We start from the raw sequence: 16,801 nt of genomic DNA, 5'->3' as shown, positions 1-16,801 counted from the left end.
ACTTCACAGAGAGGCATTGGTAAATGATCAGGAAAATACCCACTTGAGTCCAGTATAGCCAGGACTTTTGAAAGTTGAATTTCCTTTTTGCATCAACCATTAGTTTTATAGTCCTGGGTAGCAGCTTAAAATGACGTAAATGTATGATCTCATAGTTTCCGTGGGTCACAAGTCTGGTGTAGCATGACTGGATTCTTAGTTCAGGGTTTCGCTCAACTGATGTCAAAGAGTCAGCGAGGCTCCTCTTCTCATTCGATGCTCTGGGTCCTCTCCCAAGCTTACCAGTGGTTGGTAGAATTTATTTCCTTGTGGTTGTTGGAATGAAATCCCTGTTTCCTTGCTGGCTGTGAGCCAGGGGCCACTCTTGGCTGCCCACGTTCCCTGCTGCGCGGAACCCCTCCACCTTAAGCCAGCAGTGTCGCATTGAATACTTCTTATGCAAATCTCTGACTTCCTCTTCTGTGATGCTGGAGGAAACATTCTATTTTCAAAGGGCTCCTGTGGCTAGGTGAGGCTCATTGGATAATTTCTCCATCAGTTGATATGGGACCTCGATTATACCATCTGCAAAATCTCTTCACAGCAGCACCTAAATTAGTGTTTGACTGAATAACTTGGAGTAGATATGTGTAAAGCAGGGGCCACAGATCTTGAAGGGCCATCACAGAATTCTGTCTACTGGTCCTTCTCAGAGCATTCAAAATGTGGCTTTCAGAGAGAACATGGACACTGTTCTCTTATGCCCACCTTGAGTTTTCTCTTATACACATCTTTGCCAAGGTGTTGTGCAGGCATCCTGATGTCAGCGTGTTGTCATTTCAGATGGCTTGATAGAATAGAGTGGGATGAATTTGGAGAGATAAGGCAGATACAGCAGAACCATGCTGGTCATATCAAAGAATCTTGACTGCACCTATAGTGTGGTGGGATGTTATTAAAGGGGGCAGGTAGGCATGTAATATGGGATGCAATCATACCATAAATCAGCTGTGCCGGAAAGAAGAATGAGTGCATGTGAAGAGACCAGGGTGGAACTGTCACGGTGCCCGGGCAAGAAATGACGATGGCCTAAACTAGATAGGACGGGGCAGGAAGGAGTCCTTTCCCACTGGTACAGCCTGACTAGGTGTTCACTTAGCATCCTCTACACTTCCCTTTCATGTTACTCATTCCATTATGTGGAACTGGTGCTTAGCTTGTCTCTCTCCCTCTCCTGACTGCACTGCATCCCTGACATGGCACCAGGCACATGTAGGCCATCGGGTAAATGATCCCGAATCACCTAATGGGTTCTCTACACCGCAGCAAACCCCAGCACAAAGTCCAGCTGCCTCCTTTTGCAAACCTCTGCTGGCCTTGCTCCTGCTTTCTGTGCCTCAGTTGCACGGGTGTGCTCCACGGGACGCAGTGGCAGCTGGGTCCCTGTTGCCTTCCCTCTGTGCCCGTTCAACCCAAATTGGTGTTCTCTCCTCCCGGCTCCCCTTGGCTCTTGTTTACAAGCCAGGACTGCACCGTCTCCATCGCGATTCTGGCAAACCTTATTGCCTCCCCCTACCCTAGAGGCTATAACAGAGACCACTTTTGTTCCACCAGTGAACAGGGACAGGAGTTTCCATAGCCCCAGAATCACCAGGACGGAACAGTTCCATCGAATAGACCATTGCTATCCTATCCCAAAACGCCCCTGTGAGTTCTGATGAGTCCAGTTGCAAATGCTTCTGGTTTCCCCTGTTCGATCTTCGATATGACCGCCCCTTCCTGCTGGGTAAGTCCTGTGAAAATTACTTTGCTCGTAGACTTAATTGACTTCACTTGAATTTTGCTTGCAGTCCTATTAGAAGACGAGCCATTTGCTCCCACACCCAACCCTCCCCCTTCAAATGAGTGCCAAGGGAACTGTTTGTGTTCTGTTACTAAGACTGTTGTTGGACTTGAGGCTCCGGTAAGAGCAGGACCCTCCTGAGTCTTGGCAACCAAATCCCACACGGCCTCACTCTGTTGGTTTTGTCCTCTCAGCCCTGTTCCCTTGTGGACAATTTGTAAAATTAGGAAATTAAGAAAACAGAGACTGGAAAAAAACCTGAGAAATGCTTAGTAAGGAAAATCCCTTCCTAGAGATGAGAAACCTCAACAGCAGATTTGCCAATGGAATTTGCACCGTAGATTCTCATCTAGGATGCCGTAAATAATGAACATTCTCTCTCTCTCTCTCTCTCTCCCTCTCTCCCCCCACCCTCTTCCTGCAAAACACAGTAGATGCTAATTGGATATTAATTTATTTTCTCTAGATGGCTGGGAAGGAAAGACTTCCTTTGGATTCAAAATGGCGATTGATGCATGAACATCTTCCATAAACACTGGGACTCAGTTGGAGACTCACTCCAAGCTCTTTCTTGCTGTAATTTTTCTTAGAACCCTGCATTGTACTCCATCCTTCCCTTTCCTGAGTTCATGGAATCCATGTTCCCAATCACAGAAGTATGAGGGCTGTTGCTTGAATGAGCTGACAGGTACCTCTTTTCATGCCATTAATGTGGCCCTCTTCTCCACGTGTGAAATATCACACTTGTAAACATTTTACCCACAGGTTTATTTGAAAGGAGAAGCTGTTTTCAGGAGAAGAAACAGGCCCTGGTTCTGATTTTCCCCATGAATGTTCTGAGTCAGCCAAAAGGATACCTACACCCAATGGGCATCAAGAATGGGAAAGAAAGGAATTCCATATAAACTTCTGTAAGGCAAAAAACAAAGACGGGTTTTATCTTCAGTGTGACCACAACTTTCACTTTAAATAAGTTTTACTTAAATCACAGCGTTTGAAATTTACATCCAGGGTCTGCCAGGCATTAGGCTCTCTGCTTTTATAGGAAGATAGTTCCCTCTTAACTGGCTCACGGGGTACAAAGGGAGGCATCTGGGTACCATGTGAGGCATAGCTTTAATGTCACCTCTCCCAGGCTGAGAAGTCAGCTCTGCACTCTGGCACGGGTCTTGATTCCACCTCCTTGGCTACAAGCTAAAGAAACAGTGATCACAAACTGCTCTCAGTCTGTGTCCTCAAAGAGACTGTGAGCTCTTTGAGGCAGAAGGCTGTATCTTATTCAGTTGTAGTCGTTGGTCCTGTCCCCCTTGTCTGCTACAACTGGGGCACAAAGACCAAAAATGAGAGAGAGAGAGAGAGAGAGAGAGAGAGAGAGGGAAAGAGAGAGAGAGAGGAAGGGGGCAGCAGGAAGGAGCAGGAAGAGAGAAGAGGAGGAGGAGGATAAGATAAGGAAGAACAGGAGACAGAGACGATCCCTACAGAACATGCTGCTATAGGGGCTCCTGGGCGGCTCAGTCGGTTAAGCGTCTGACTTCAGCTCAGGTCGTGATCTCATAGTTCGTGGGTTCGAGCTTCGTGACAAGCTCTGTGCTGACAGCTCAGAGCTTGGAGCCTGTCTTGGATTCTGTGTCTCCCTCTCTCTCTCTCTCTCTGCCCCTCCCCTGCTCTCTCTCTCCCCAAAATAAATAATCAAAAAAAATTAAGAATATGCTGCTATACAGGATCGGAAGTAAGAAAGGCATAAAAACAACTCTACTACAAAATTCCCCAAACCACCAGCAATGTGCTGTTTCCCTTCTTCAAGCAAATCTGCTACAGAGGGACAGTAACTGGTGAAGCCATGAGACCACCCTGCCGTCCTTGTCACTACACATATCCTGAGGTCCGAGAGGGCTCAAAGATCATCATCACCTTCTCCACCCCGGGAACTGGGGCAATGGGAGCTGTGAGCCTGTTACTTCAGGGAGAGAGTGGCAGGGAGAAGTGATAATGATGTATGAAGTGTAACTGTTCATTTATGCTCATTTAGTGAACAAATTAGACACTTCACATATCTTGTTAATTTTTGCAACTTATTCTGAGAGTTGAGATTGAGATATTTTGTTGACATTTTACATAGCATGACCGTAAACAACTCCCATCATACCGAGAAACATTATTCTGAATTACGGAGGGTCCTTAACGTTCCCAGAAAGACCTCAGGTACCTATTCTCAGTTCCCATGAAGGGTCTTTGTGAAGGAAGGGTGGATCTGAACTATCAGAAATAGAAGAACTATTTTCAGAGTACATTCTGTGGGCTGGGCACTATGCCAAAGGCACTTTTTTTTTTTTTCCTACTCTAGAGCATTTGACTTGCCCCCAAACCCAATTTTCACACCCGAGTACCCGGGTCCCAATTAGAGATGAGCAAGTGGAGACTAAGTTATTGTCCAAGATCATGCATTCTGGTGAAGCTGATATTTGAAATGAGATCTATCTGCTTTCAAAGCTCATTCTCTTTCCATCACATCATGCAACTAAAAATAAAGAACCAACTGGAATTTAGTTGACATGTGCTTCTGCATGACCCAGTAGAGGCGAAGACTGTTCTGGGGACAGGGACTTAGAAATTCTGCAAGTCCCCACGATGTCCATCATCCTAGATGATGGAACGTTACATGCCTGTGACTTCACCATTGACATAGCCAATACGTACTGTGAGAACCAGCATTCTCCCATGTAACATGATGGAAACTCGACATGGGAACCTGGATTAGAACTGATCTTGACACAAAGTGATCCTGAGATAAAAATAGCTATCTCCCCACCCTCTCCGTTTTCCTTTTCCTTCCTCCCCTTTTCTCTTTTGCCTTTCCCTCTCCCCCTCCTCTTCGTTCGTCCCCTCCTTCTTCTTCTGCCTGTAGCCTTTGCTTTTCCCTATGTTGCTTGCATTCCTTCCTACAGCTGACTTCCTCCGTTTATTTGGACAAATGAGAAACAGAAATGTCTACAGAATGCTCCACACTTACGTCATGCCAGCCTTGCGATGGCAAAGGTTGGAGACATTGTCATTCTTCTGTTATCAATACATGAAATCCTCTGGAATTCACTTGATGGATCCTTTGGGACCATAGGCTCGCCCTCTGTACTAATCTCCGTGAACAAGGCCTATTACTGGCAGCCCATGCTGTGGTCTAGTGCAGTGGGAAAATGTGACTTGTCATCCCCATCAGAGCCATATGGAATAGAAGAATGGTTATTTCTCGGGAGGGAGGGTAGGCTATTACCACAAAAAGGGATGAAGAGATTACAAGCAGAAAGTGATTGACAAATGTCCACAAAGATTCATTTTGACCTAACCTCACTCAAATTCCCAGAAGCATGGTCTTTCTCTCCTTCCTTGATGTCCCAAATTTGTAGCTCTCTTCCAGATTTGGAGTTAGTCCTTATAATTTATTTTAATATCATCATCTTATAGCTGGCACTAAAATATTGACGTGCACGCTGTCTAGCAAGGCATAGAGGCCCCTCACGGTTTGGTTAGCCATCATGATGATGACGAGGACAGTGATCACCACCACTGTTACCAAGTGCCTACGATGTGGTTATGAATCTGGACTCTGAAGGCCTAGATAGATAGAGGTGGTTTCAAACCAGCTGATCACTTGCGGTTCGTGGGATCTTGTTCCTGACTTCCGGTTTCCTCGTTGGCAATACGGTGCCAGGGTGATGGTAGCATAAGCCCCCGAGCGCTTCAGTGAAGTTTAATTAGAAATGTACTTATAAGAGTGTCGGGCACATTGCTTGGCACATGTGAAATACATCAATAAACTGTAGCTACTCTTTGTAGGTCCCAGTCCCAGCTCTGGACATGTTATTTGATCCTAAACAGCTGAGTAAAGGGGGAAAGTGTTTCCTAATTTGTTTCGCAGGGGAGAAAACAGAAGCTCAGGAAGAGCCGGATCAATTTGCCCCGACACATGTGGCTCATGAGTGGCAGCCTGGGATTTGAAGGCATCTCTTAGACTTCAGAGCCCTAGCCGTTTGACCGCCAATGGATCTCTGTCACTTTGGGATACAAATGTAGGGCAGAGCCTGGTAAGGGACAAGACCCTGAAAGCCGGTTCTGTACCTGAGTATGCAGAGTGCCCAGCGGCCAGGACGGACGGCAGGCATCCCCGCGGTTCTGTGCGTGACTCTACCACTGCTGTCTCAACATCCCTCTTCCTTTAATGTTCCATTTATCATCTTGCAGACAGTCTTACGGGGTGGTTTTGGAACTGCTGCCTTGGGCGTTGCTACCCAGAGACTCCTGGGAGGCGATGGGGTTGCTGCCTGGTGTTGTTATTTCTTGAACATGCTGGGAGCGTTTTGCGGGATGAGTGGGTTGAGACGGGGGCCCGTGCCAGCGGCCTGCGCCTTCCTGTCAGAGAGTAGCTTCTTGGGGCTACCCAGCTGCGGGTGATGATGCTGTTGAAAACAATTTCTGTCGAGCAGAATCCTGAGCGGGGGCCAGGCTGTGTCTGTCCTCCTTCTCCTGCCGCTCCAGTTTACGTCCGATCCCGGGGTAAGTGTTCCCATCTGTGTTATTCTGTTAACTGAAAAGGAAGGAATTAGCGCATGAACTTGTCACATCTTGTGGCCTGTTGCACACTGAGATGGGAGGTGGTGGCAGAACGAATACCATTCTTTCTCTCAGCGCCTCGCAGGCTTGCGCAGGGCTCCGTGAAACACGCCGGCACCAGCCCTCAAGTCAGACAAGGCCCCTCCGAGCTGCACCTTATGGAGAGCCGAAGGGAGAGGGTGGCACAACCTCAAAGGAAATCTCCCCTCTCTGCCAAGCTCCAGATGGAAGGCCTTCCCACGGAAATGCTTGCTGGAGACGCTTTGCTGACACAGAGCGTTGCCAAGGGAAAGGGCCTCTGGTGGGGCTGCTCTTGTCCTTTCTCACGGGGGGGCACAAGGCTGGGGAGGGGGCACAGCTCCTCCTTGGCGGAAGGACCCTACGGGAGGGCCCCGTGTGAAGGGTGTCGGGGAAGTTCTGACCTCGAGCTGCTGGTGGCCACTGACCCCTCACGCAGAGGTTTTCAACGTGACAACACTTTGAAGGTGTCTTTGATCCGTGTTTTCTTTTCACAAGGCTTTTATAGGAATCCACGCTTGGCTAAGTGTTGGGTGCAGATTCAGGGAAAGAACACACTCGGGTATGAAGTGTTCGGGAGAACTGGGCTCCATCTCGAGATTTCCTGATGGCGTCGGTTTGTACCCGTTTGCCTTGGCAGAAACTCAGTTAGGAAAGGAGAGGAAGAGGGAAAAAACATAGAAAAGAGAAATCCTTTTTGAATTCAACGAAATCGTGCCCCCGTAAATGGCAGAGACCAAGGGTCAGAGCAATCGTAGGCTCTCTCTTCAGAGATAGCAAGAGACGGGACCTCTCTCTTGGGTGAGTTGGTCGAGGCTGAGAGAAGGCTCTGTAGGCCCCAGAGAAGTTTCGCCCAGAAGAAGGGGCTCCCTGCCAACTCGGATTGCCACCAAGAGGCATTGTCTGTTTCCCACTTCCCATGTCCTCTCAGAAAAGAAACACTCAGCTCCACGAAGACAAACATTGATTCCAGGATCTCACAGACCCAGCCTATGTCATGACCTCTAGAAATAATTTCCATCAGCAAGAATATAAATACGCTTTTTTTTTTTCCTCTCTCTCTCTTTGATTTCCTCTGTTTTTAAAATTTTACGGCACACGCTGGGAGCCACTGTTGAGGTAGTTCCAGGCAAGCTATTCTCTGCCTCACCGGTCACCAATAAGCTGCGAACCGGTGAGTCAGGGCTGAGGTCAAGGAGTTTCAATAAGCATCTGACCCACAGGACTGTGATGCCGATGGTGCATCGGCCTGCTTGGAAACACTTTGCATGGGGGACTCCATCTGTCTGTAAACCCACGGATAATACCTGATTCAGCCAAATGCCCCAAACCTCAACCTGAACCCTCCTGTTGGAAGGGTGTATTGGATCCCAACGGCCCTAATATGCTGGAACAAGACAGAATAACATACCATCCACACTTTCATGCTCTTTTGGTACATAATGTCCTCAATAATTAAGGGCTCTCCTAGATTATAGATAAGCAGTGATTGATCCAGCAAGATTAATCCAAAGAACATTTTATCAGGCACATTTTTTTTTTAAATACCGTGGTTGCCTTTGGTAACCTACAGATGATCACAACAAATGGTGGTCTAGAAGGAGTCGCAGCCTTGTAATAAATATTTTCAATTGGACATAATAAAGATATTGGGTAGTATCTAATTAAGCCTTTAATATCACTCAAGAGCTGTAAATATATTAAAGCATTTCATCAACTGTATGGGATAGGTGCCTGTGGTTATCCGCATTTTACTGATGAGGAGACTGAAGCTCCAAGAATTTGGGTAATTTGCTCACGAATATTCTACTGGTGATGCCACTCTGGTGCCCAACCTGGCATGCAACTCCAGAGCACATAGTCTTTAAATTAAGCTGTGATAGTTCTCTGGGGGAAACTGGGAAGGTGTAGTGTATCGTACTGGGACAGAGAGGGCAAATTATGGCGATTATTTCACACCCTGCATTTTCCTCTATGTATTATTTGGTAACCACCAAAGCCATGACCCCATCTCCACCTCTCGTGAGCTCCACTTACCATGTCCAATGTCCACTGCTCATCTGCACCCACGGGGCCAAAGGCACCAAGAAGTCAACACATTCCAACATCAACTAATTACCCTTTCCTCTAAATCTCTCTTTTCTCTCCCACTTTCTGGAAAAGTGGAAGACTTGGCTTTTTCCTTAAAAAGGAAAAAAAGAGACAACTAGCTATGGCTGTCTCCAGCCTGAAAATAAAGAGATCATAGGCTACAGCATCAAGAAAAGACATTCCCTTTCTTCCAATAAAGATAAATTTCCAATTTCCAATTGAAGTCAAATGACCACACATGTGTTTATTCATTTCAGGTCTGTTTGGCCTTGAGGGTAAAACTAAGTCTCTCTCTCTCTCTCTCTCTCTCTTTTTTTTTTTTTTTTTTTTTTACTATATCCATGTACCTAGTACAGTACCTTTAAATACTTAACAAATATTGTGGGACCAGTAAATGAATCCCTACATTGGATTCTGTACATTGTACAACAATCCCTACATTGTTGATTCTTCATAAAGCTGATGTAATACCTACCGTGTGCCAAGGGATCTCTTGGTCTTGTGAATGCAGAGCCACAGAAGACAACAACTTATGCTTAAGAAGCTGATAGTTTTGGAAAGCCGTAGGGGTCTTTTAAAATCACAGATCAAGCTTCTTGTCTGGCTGCAACTCTCCAGTGGCTCCCCATGTTCAGGAAGGGTAACATCGGAACTGGAGCATGGTCTGCAAGGTGCTCCCAGCCCGTGGTCGATGCTTCCCACCTCATGGCACCTTCCTTGTTGTTGAAAATGTACAAGCTCCATTGGCCTGTTGATCTTTGTCTGCCGTGAACCTGCTAAGCTCATTTCCCTCTTTGAGCCTTTGCATCAGCCGCTTCCCTGAATTCCCCTTTCCTGATCTTCCCCTGCCTCCATCCTTTGGCCATTCATTTACCAGCCTTAATGACCGCTGCTTGGAGAAGCCTTCCCAGATGATCCAACTAAAGTGGATGATGCTGTCTCATACCATCCCGTGTTGATTCCTCATGTAGTGCTCCCGGATATCTAATACGTCGTTTGTTTATAAGTTTATAATCTATCTTCCCTGTTAGCTTCTATGCTGTAATAAAAGTGACATTCTCTGACTTGTTCTCTATTGCATCCCATTATCAGAGGAGGACGAGACGCATTGTGGATGCCCAATAAATATGAGATTAAGAATTGAATTACTGACTAAAATCAACCTCCAAGCCAAGGTGCTGGGCATGGCGTTCCCTTCTCATTCTGTAGCAGCCTGAAGTCTGTTTGTTTTAATTTTCAAGAATCTATGATGTTTTCCGATCTCTCTGGTACTTGATGGTTTTGTCGCATCGGGTTCAAACTGTTTGTGGAAGTGCTGTTTGTAATGTTCAGAAATTAGAAGGGCTTTATCATCAGTAAGGGCTGGGTAAATGAACTGCCTCACCCCCATAAAATAGAAAACTGTGCCATCATTAAAATGCTCATGGATGCCTTTATTTATTGACATGAAAAGCTAGTCACATAGATTATTGACCAAAACATGTATAAAATATTAGTTCATTGAAATTGTGTGCTTTCAGAAAGTTCTTCAGTGAAATGTTAGTGGTCGTTTTCTCAAGGTTGTGGGACTTTAGGTAATTTAGAAATATTATTTATAGGAGCCCCTGGGTGGCTCAGTCAGTTAAGCGTCCGACTTCGGCTCAGGTCATGATCTCATGACCTGTGGGTTCAAGTTGTGCATCGGGCTCTGTGCTGACAGCTCAGAACCTGGAGCCTGCTTCGGATTCTGTGTCTCCCTCTCTCTCTGCCCCTCCCCTGCTTAGCTCTCTCTCTCTCTGAAACATAAATAAAAAATAATCATTTATAATTTTTCTGTAGATTAGTATGCTTATAATAATTATACAAGATTTCCCTTGATGGAAGGACATTTTTAAAAGTTTTTTTCCATTTAAAAAATAAGAAAGCGATATTTGGAACAAAAAAAAACCCAGAGACAAACAAGAATATGATTTATTGTTCTTGGAGCTTTCTCACGGACCCCTATTTCCCACAGAGTGAAGTCTGAACAACTCAGTGTGGCCTCAAGATCCTTCTCCGTGGTACTATCTTCTATAGGCTGGCTTTCCAACAAGGCGCCCGCTAGGATTCTAAACCCAGGCACACCTCTCCTTTTTCAGTTTTCTAAGACGGCCTTGCTTGGCCATGACCTCATTTCCGTAGCTGCTCCCTTTGACGACAGTACCCTTCTCCACCTTGCTATCAGGAATACATCTGTGTATCTTTGCACCTGTGGACTCAGTGCCACACTCCCTTCCCTCTGAGACCTTCTTTTCTTTCTTTTTTTTTTAAATGCTTATTATTATTTATTTTTGAGAGAGAGCAAGAGGGATAGAGTGGGGGAGAGTGGGGGAGGGGCAGAGAAAGAGGAGACCCAGAATCCGAAGCAGGCTCCAGGCTCCGAGCTGTGGGCACGGAGCCCGACGCGGGGCTCGAACCCGCAAACCGTGAGATCATGACCTGAGCTGAAGTTGGACGCTCCACCGACTGAGCCACCCAGGAGCCAGGAGACCTCTCTTCAAACCTTGCACGTGGCTGTGTCAAAGCCCTCCTTCTCTCTTCTGCCTACATCCTGGTATCTGCTTGTTCACATTCATGTCCTGTCTAATAGCTGGCTCTGTGTCCTGGTAATTAACACATGCCTAATAATTGTGGGAAACAGTCTTGTTCTTAATTCATCACCACCCTGCAAATACTAGCATTACCTCCAATTGACAGTATGGAAGGAACATTGAAGAGAGTTTCCCAATTTCACACAGTCAGTCATTCGGTGGGAGTGCCAGGATTCCAATCCAGCCAGTTCTGTTCCAGATTATTTGAGCTTAACCATGACATGCGGCTGCCACCCACCTGCCGTAGCACAAGACACGTTATGGGCCTTTATTTAGACTTAAGGAATGGCCAGTGCCACAGAGGTATCCATTTTCTCACTGGGATGAATCTCCATCCTAAATACAAGAAATAAACCTCAACACTTACGTGTCCTCGCCTTTTTGTGGTTTAAGATACTCATCTTATACTACGATTCTTTTTTTTTTTTTTAATGTTTATTTTTGAGAGAGAGACAGAACACGAGGCGGGAAGGCAGAGAGAGAGAGAGGGAGAGACAGAATCTGAAGTAGGCTCTGACACGGGGCTCGAACTCATGAACCACAAGGTCATGACCTGAGTCAAAGTCAGATGCTCAATCGACTGAGCCACCCAGGCGCCCCATAATTCTTAAAGTTTTCTCTGAAGTAAAACCTTGTGAAGATGCGCCTTCAAGAATATGTCTCACGGTAGAAGGCCCCAATCCTGACGCCTTGTTTCTATTTGACATTTTAGTTAGTCCCTTAGAAGTACACAGAGGTACAGTATAGTCTGTTACTAGAAATTTAGAAATAAAATTTGGTAACTGATAGTACAGAATGGTGTTTCTCTGTTGAATGCAGTACTTAAGAGCATAGAGCTCTGGACTCCAAGTTCTCCTTTCACCTCTTACTGTGGGCCCTTGAGTAAGTTCCTTTCCTTTTCTATTCTCCTCTGCCCCATGAAAAAACATGCTATCCTACCTTCCCCACAAGGTTATTTTTAGGATGCAATGCAATAATGCAGGGGAAATGATTAGCATGGTCTGGAGCATAAGTGCTCACTCAAGCATCAAATCCAAAAATTAGCTATGGCTGTCACTATTTTCTACTCTAGGGACCATATCACACTGGGAAGAATAGAGGCCAGGTAAGACACTCAAAGCTTGAGGTCCTGAAGGAAATGTACCTTCCTTACTAATCTGCAGACATATCATACAAGACCAACAAATCCGGTAACTGCTAACATTTACCTCTTCCCAGACTATATTCCCCTGTATTTTTTCCTAAAGGTTTGCTGCCTCCCTTTTGCCTATTTTTTTTTTCCAGTAACACTTTTCTCTAATGCTAGCTTGCATCGACCCTAGCCCTAACAGGTGAGGGGCGGACAGGTAAGTGCTCTGTCCCAGGGCAAGAGGAAGGGATAGGGATCCACATCTATGACTTTCTCTTCCACCACCCTCCCTCTTGGACCACAACCAAGTGGATCCTGGTACCGTTCCCAGTCTAGCAGGGTCCCGGAGTGGGAGCCTAAAGTGTGTATATCCTGAATATGCAGACTTGTCTGGAAATGCCTGGAGGGTTAGCCTGACAAGCAGGATGTTCGCCAAGGAGTCTCGTGGGTGGGATTCCAACCTATGATTATCTTCCTACCTGGCCATCGCCCTGTTAGAGCAACTGTTCTGTTGCAGCTCTTAGCTTGCCTATTGGTTCTTCCCTAAATACTCAATTCACTGAGGCCTTCCAGGACGCCTGCCTTATTAATATTCATCCAGCACCCCAACAGAGAGCCTGACCCACAGAACACACGCACTAATCATGTGTGGAAAAATGAGTGAGTGAATGAGTGAATGAATGAATGACAAAGAGCTCAAAAGCTCATGAGTTTGACCCAAGGAAGATAGTTTTCTATATATAGGAGAAGCCATTTTGAATCGAACATAGCATGGTGAGTCGTTCAAGTGGAATTTGGCTACCCCTGCCCCTAGGAAGTGGTAACCATACACTGTAAGAAAACAACTTTAAGTGAGACAAATTCCCACCAATCTCCGTAAGCGAGGACAACACCGAATGTCCTAGCTTTAGGTCTGTTTCCCAGGAGCATATAATGAGAGGGCCTGGATAATTTCTTTCACTAGTGCTTGAACACTTGAGGGTATTGGAGAACAGAAATAAGGAAAAGCTACAAACGTTCTGGAAGCTGTCAAAGAGGGAGACATCCCTGAAATGACCTGGGAATCCCCGCGACTAGAGATTGAATAAGAATCCACAGGAAGAGTCACTGGAGAAGGGAGATGTTTCTGTGATAAAAAGGAGTGTTAACAGTACCAGCTCTGCCCTGCACTTATCCTGTGGCTTTGGGCATGAAAAGCTCCATTTTTTCATCACTAACGTGGAAGTTTTAATGGCATCCACATTGGACATTATTGTAAGATTAAGTTACATAATATATGCACAGTGTTCTGCATGGTTGATAATTCCAGTTGTGATAGTTTAGGAAGCATGATGAAGAGGAGGGTGATGATGAGGAGAAGAATGATAGATGATGAAGTCACATTGCAAAGCTTATCAGAAATACTGCATTCTGATCAGGGTAGGGAAGTCTTAGTGAGTTTTCCCAATTCTGGCATATGGCTAAGGAGCCAGAGAAAGAATGTTTTATAACCAGTCTGACAATCCAAAGGTATTTAAGACGATTGTGGTCAGGACAAAAAAATCAAGGATTGCAATTTTGAGGACTTACCCAGATGTATTTAGCAAGTGCCCATCTGGACATCAGCCAGTTTCTACTCCTGCTATTAGAGCCAATTCATCCTTTGTGAGCAATGTACCAGATAGTTCGCTGGTGTGAGACAACTCTGCGTCCTCACATATTTTTGTTTTTTTTCTCTAGCATGGGTGATACGAATGAGTTCCTCTAAAAGTCTGAGCAAGAGTTAAGTCTTGGAAAGTTGTTCAATACAGCAAGACATTAAAAGGCAGTTTTCTGTGAAGGTAGAGCTTTCTGTGAAGGTAGATTCAGTGAATATTCCCAAGAGTTTACTTGTATAATGGGAACCTAGAGAGTCCATGAGTCTCCGAAGAGCTGGTCCTTATTTATAGAAAAGAAGTTTCAAATCTTTCTAGAAAAGACTGGGTGCTTGCATGTATGGGAACACATGTATAGTGCCGACTCCAGAATGTCAGCAGAGAAGTGTGACCATACAGGAGGACGAAATAGAGACATAATCCACATTCTTATGAAAACCATGCCCTAAGGAAAATTAAAGCAGTCTGAGGAAGACTTCCTTGAAATTCAGCAGGAGAAAACTCTTGAAACATAGCTGGCTAGATGACTATTCATTCTTTAGGTGTTATCAGGTGTAGCGTACAAGTTTGTGTGTTCGTATCACGTTAATAAAGCCTTCTCCCTCCTTATTTATTTTGTCTATATGATGTGTCTAGTTGAGAGTAATGTATATATTCCAAACAAAACATTTCCTTTGAATTTCTAAAAGATTAATTTACATATTTATTTAATACTCAGTCATTGAGACTAGCAAAGAATATTAGTTATTTGTTCATAACGGGATCTAACTCCAAGTAAGTTCACTCTTGTCCTCTTTGTATATTTTTTTCCGCCCGGGAGTCTACTCTGTCCGATATTAATACTGACACATCTATGTTGTACTTATTTGCACTTTCCTGATACACATTTTCCAAATACTGGGTTTACATCTTATGAGACATTTGAAAAAAATTGTTTTTTCCAGGAGGTGTGTTTTTGTTTCTCACCTGAACCGGTGGTTTCTAAATATTGTGGTTTTACAATCATTTACAGTTATCATCATAAAAGATAAATTCCCACTTCCTTCTGCGATCTTATGTTTTCTGTATCTCATGCTTTCCTACCATTTTCCTCTATTTCCTGTCTTTTGCTAGTTGAACTCTGATTTCTTTAATCTCCTACAGTAATTTGGGAGGAATCATCCTGTTTTTTTGTTTCTACAAAATTTTGCAAAATAACATACTTGATCTGATATTCCTCTAATTATCAAGGTCAAGAAGAAACAATAGCCTTTGACTCCATCCTATTTTAGTCAAGAAATTTAGCACATTTTATTTTTTCGTCCCTTCTCCCGTTTCCCGGCATTTCGCAGTGTAATATGTGATTCTAGACAACTGTTATTATTTCTAAAATATTTTATATTTTGAGTTAGAAAATCCCCCTTCTTCAAATTAAAAAAAAAAGTGGGGCAAAGGAAATATCCTATTAAAACTCAAGCATACTGGGTGTTTGCCTTGTATCCTGTCAGAGGAAACAAATTGAAAAAGAAAAAAAAAGAAAATCCCCCTTCTTGTTTCTTTTAGAAACATTCTTCACACTGTCTCTCTCTCTCCCAAAAATAAATAAACATTAAAAAATTAAAAATAAATAAATAAATGAATGAATGAATAAATAAATAAAAAGGGGCACCTGGGTGGCTCAGTTGGCTAGGCATCCGACTTTGGCTCAGGTCGTGATCTCACGTTCTTGGCCTTGTTCTCATTAGTTTCCACTTTAAATGTTCTCATTCAGTTTGCTTTTCCGTGGTCTCTGCAGGGTGTTCTGATGTGGCAGTTCCTTAAATGCGATGGCCCCGGGTCCCTCTGTTCTGTGCCTTTTCCCTCCCAATCTCTATAGCCTCTTAGGTGATTTCCTATATACTTGGGCATCTGGTCATCACCTCTGTGCTTTTGACTGCCCGCATCTCTGTCCGTCTATTTCTCTGGTCATCTGGGCATCTGGTCATCACCTCTGTCCTTTTGACTGCCTGCATCTCTGTCCATCTGTTTGTCTCCTGACATCGAGATGCGTGCACCCAACCAGGTTGCTGGATGTCTCCACCCAGTCTTCAAGGGGTGGCCTCATGTAGGAAAGGAAACGTATGGCTCGACCTTGCCCTAACTCTTGGGTGTCTCTTGAAACTCAGTGATTGCCCGACCAGCTGACTTTACTTTTAACAGCTCGCAATTGCCGGTCGTGCACCAAGACCTGTCAGTGTCAGTACTTAGATCCAGGCTGATTGGAAGCCAGAGCCTCAGACAGCAGCTTTTAAAGTATGCAAATATATACAGGCTGTCTACCAAGAAGACGACGAGGCTGTAAAGCAACCAAAAGCGTTTATTTGGGGTTTTGGGGATTGCAATCCAGGAGACACAGAGTCGACTGAAATCGAAAGTGTGCTCCGAATTCCAAGTGGGGAGTGCAGGCGCATGAAAGGCAGAAACCACAGGGTTACATAACTTGTTGGCAAGGCATTGTGGTTGGGGCTGACGGAGTTAAACTGACCATCTAACGCATGATTGGCGATTTAGCTACCAGGTGTCACATTATCTCTGTTGTGGTCCAAAGTTGAAGGATGTGTTCCAGAAGGCGGTCCAGGTGCAATTGACAAATTACAATTGACAAAAGTCAAAAGTCCACGGTGTTCCAAAAGTGGAAACAGGATTGAAATAGGGGACTTGCGTAGGCCTGCTTCCTCAGTATCCTCTAGAACCTACTTTTTGTGATGCTTATTTATTTGAGAGAGAGAGAGAGAGAGGGGGGGAACACGCCTGCACATGGGGGAGGGGCATAGAGGGAGGGAGAGGGAGAATGGGTTGTCAGTGACAAGTTCAACCCGGGGTTTATCCCATGCACCATGCGATCATGACCTGAGCCGAAATCAAGAGTCAGACG

The 16,801-nt window shown here is 44.9% G+C and overlaps 2 long non-coding RNA genes and 1 other non-coding gene across 4 annotated transcripts in view; all 3 read left to right on the top strand.

Annotated features, from left to right (window-relative positions):
• Positions 1 to 5,280, top strand: part of LOC131485760 (uncharacterized) — a 35,142-nt gene extending 29,862 nt beyond the window's left edge. For both annotated transcript variants that reach the window (XR_009248997.1, XR_009248996.1), the window contains 2 exons: positions 1,594 to 1,765; positions 2,289 to 5,280. This is a non-coding gene — a long non-coding RNA (uncharacterized LOC131485760). The remainder of the gene's footprint in view (positions 1 to 1,593; positions 1,766 to 2,288) is intronic.
• LOC131485761 (uncharacterized) overlaps positions 1 to 16,801 on the top strand; it is a 75,837-nt gene that overhangs the window by 48,321 nt on the left and 10,715 nt on the right. The window lies entirely within an intron of this gene.
• LOC131486459 (small nucleolar RNA SNORA27) lies at positions 15,276 to 15,406 on the top strand. The gene has a single exon (XR_009249360.1). It is a non-coding gene; the product is annotated as a small nucleolar RNA SNORA27 (small nucleolar RNA).

This window comes from Neofelis nebulosa, chromosome 9 (genome assembly GCF_028018385.1).
Source record: "Neofelis nebulosa isolate mNeoNeb1 chromosome 9, mNeoNeb1.pri, whole genome shotgun sequence".
Classification (NCBI taxonomy): domain Eukaryota; kingdom Metazoa; phylum Chordata; class Mammalia; order Carnivora; family Felidae; genus Neofelis; species Neofelis nebulosa.
Note: the sequence above shows the minus strand (reverse complement) of the source record. Positions and strands in the feature narration are given on the sequence as shown.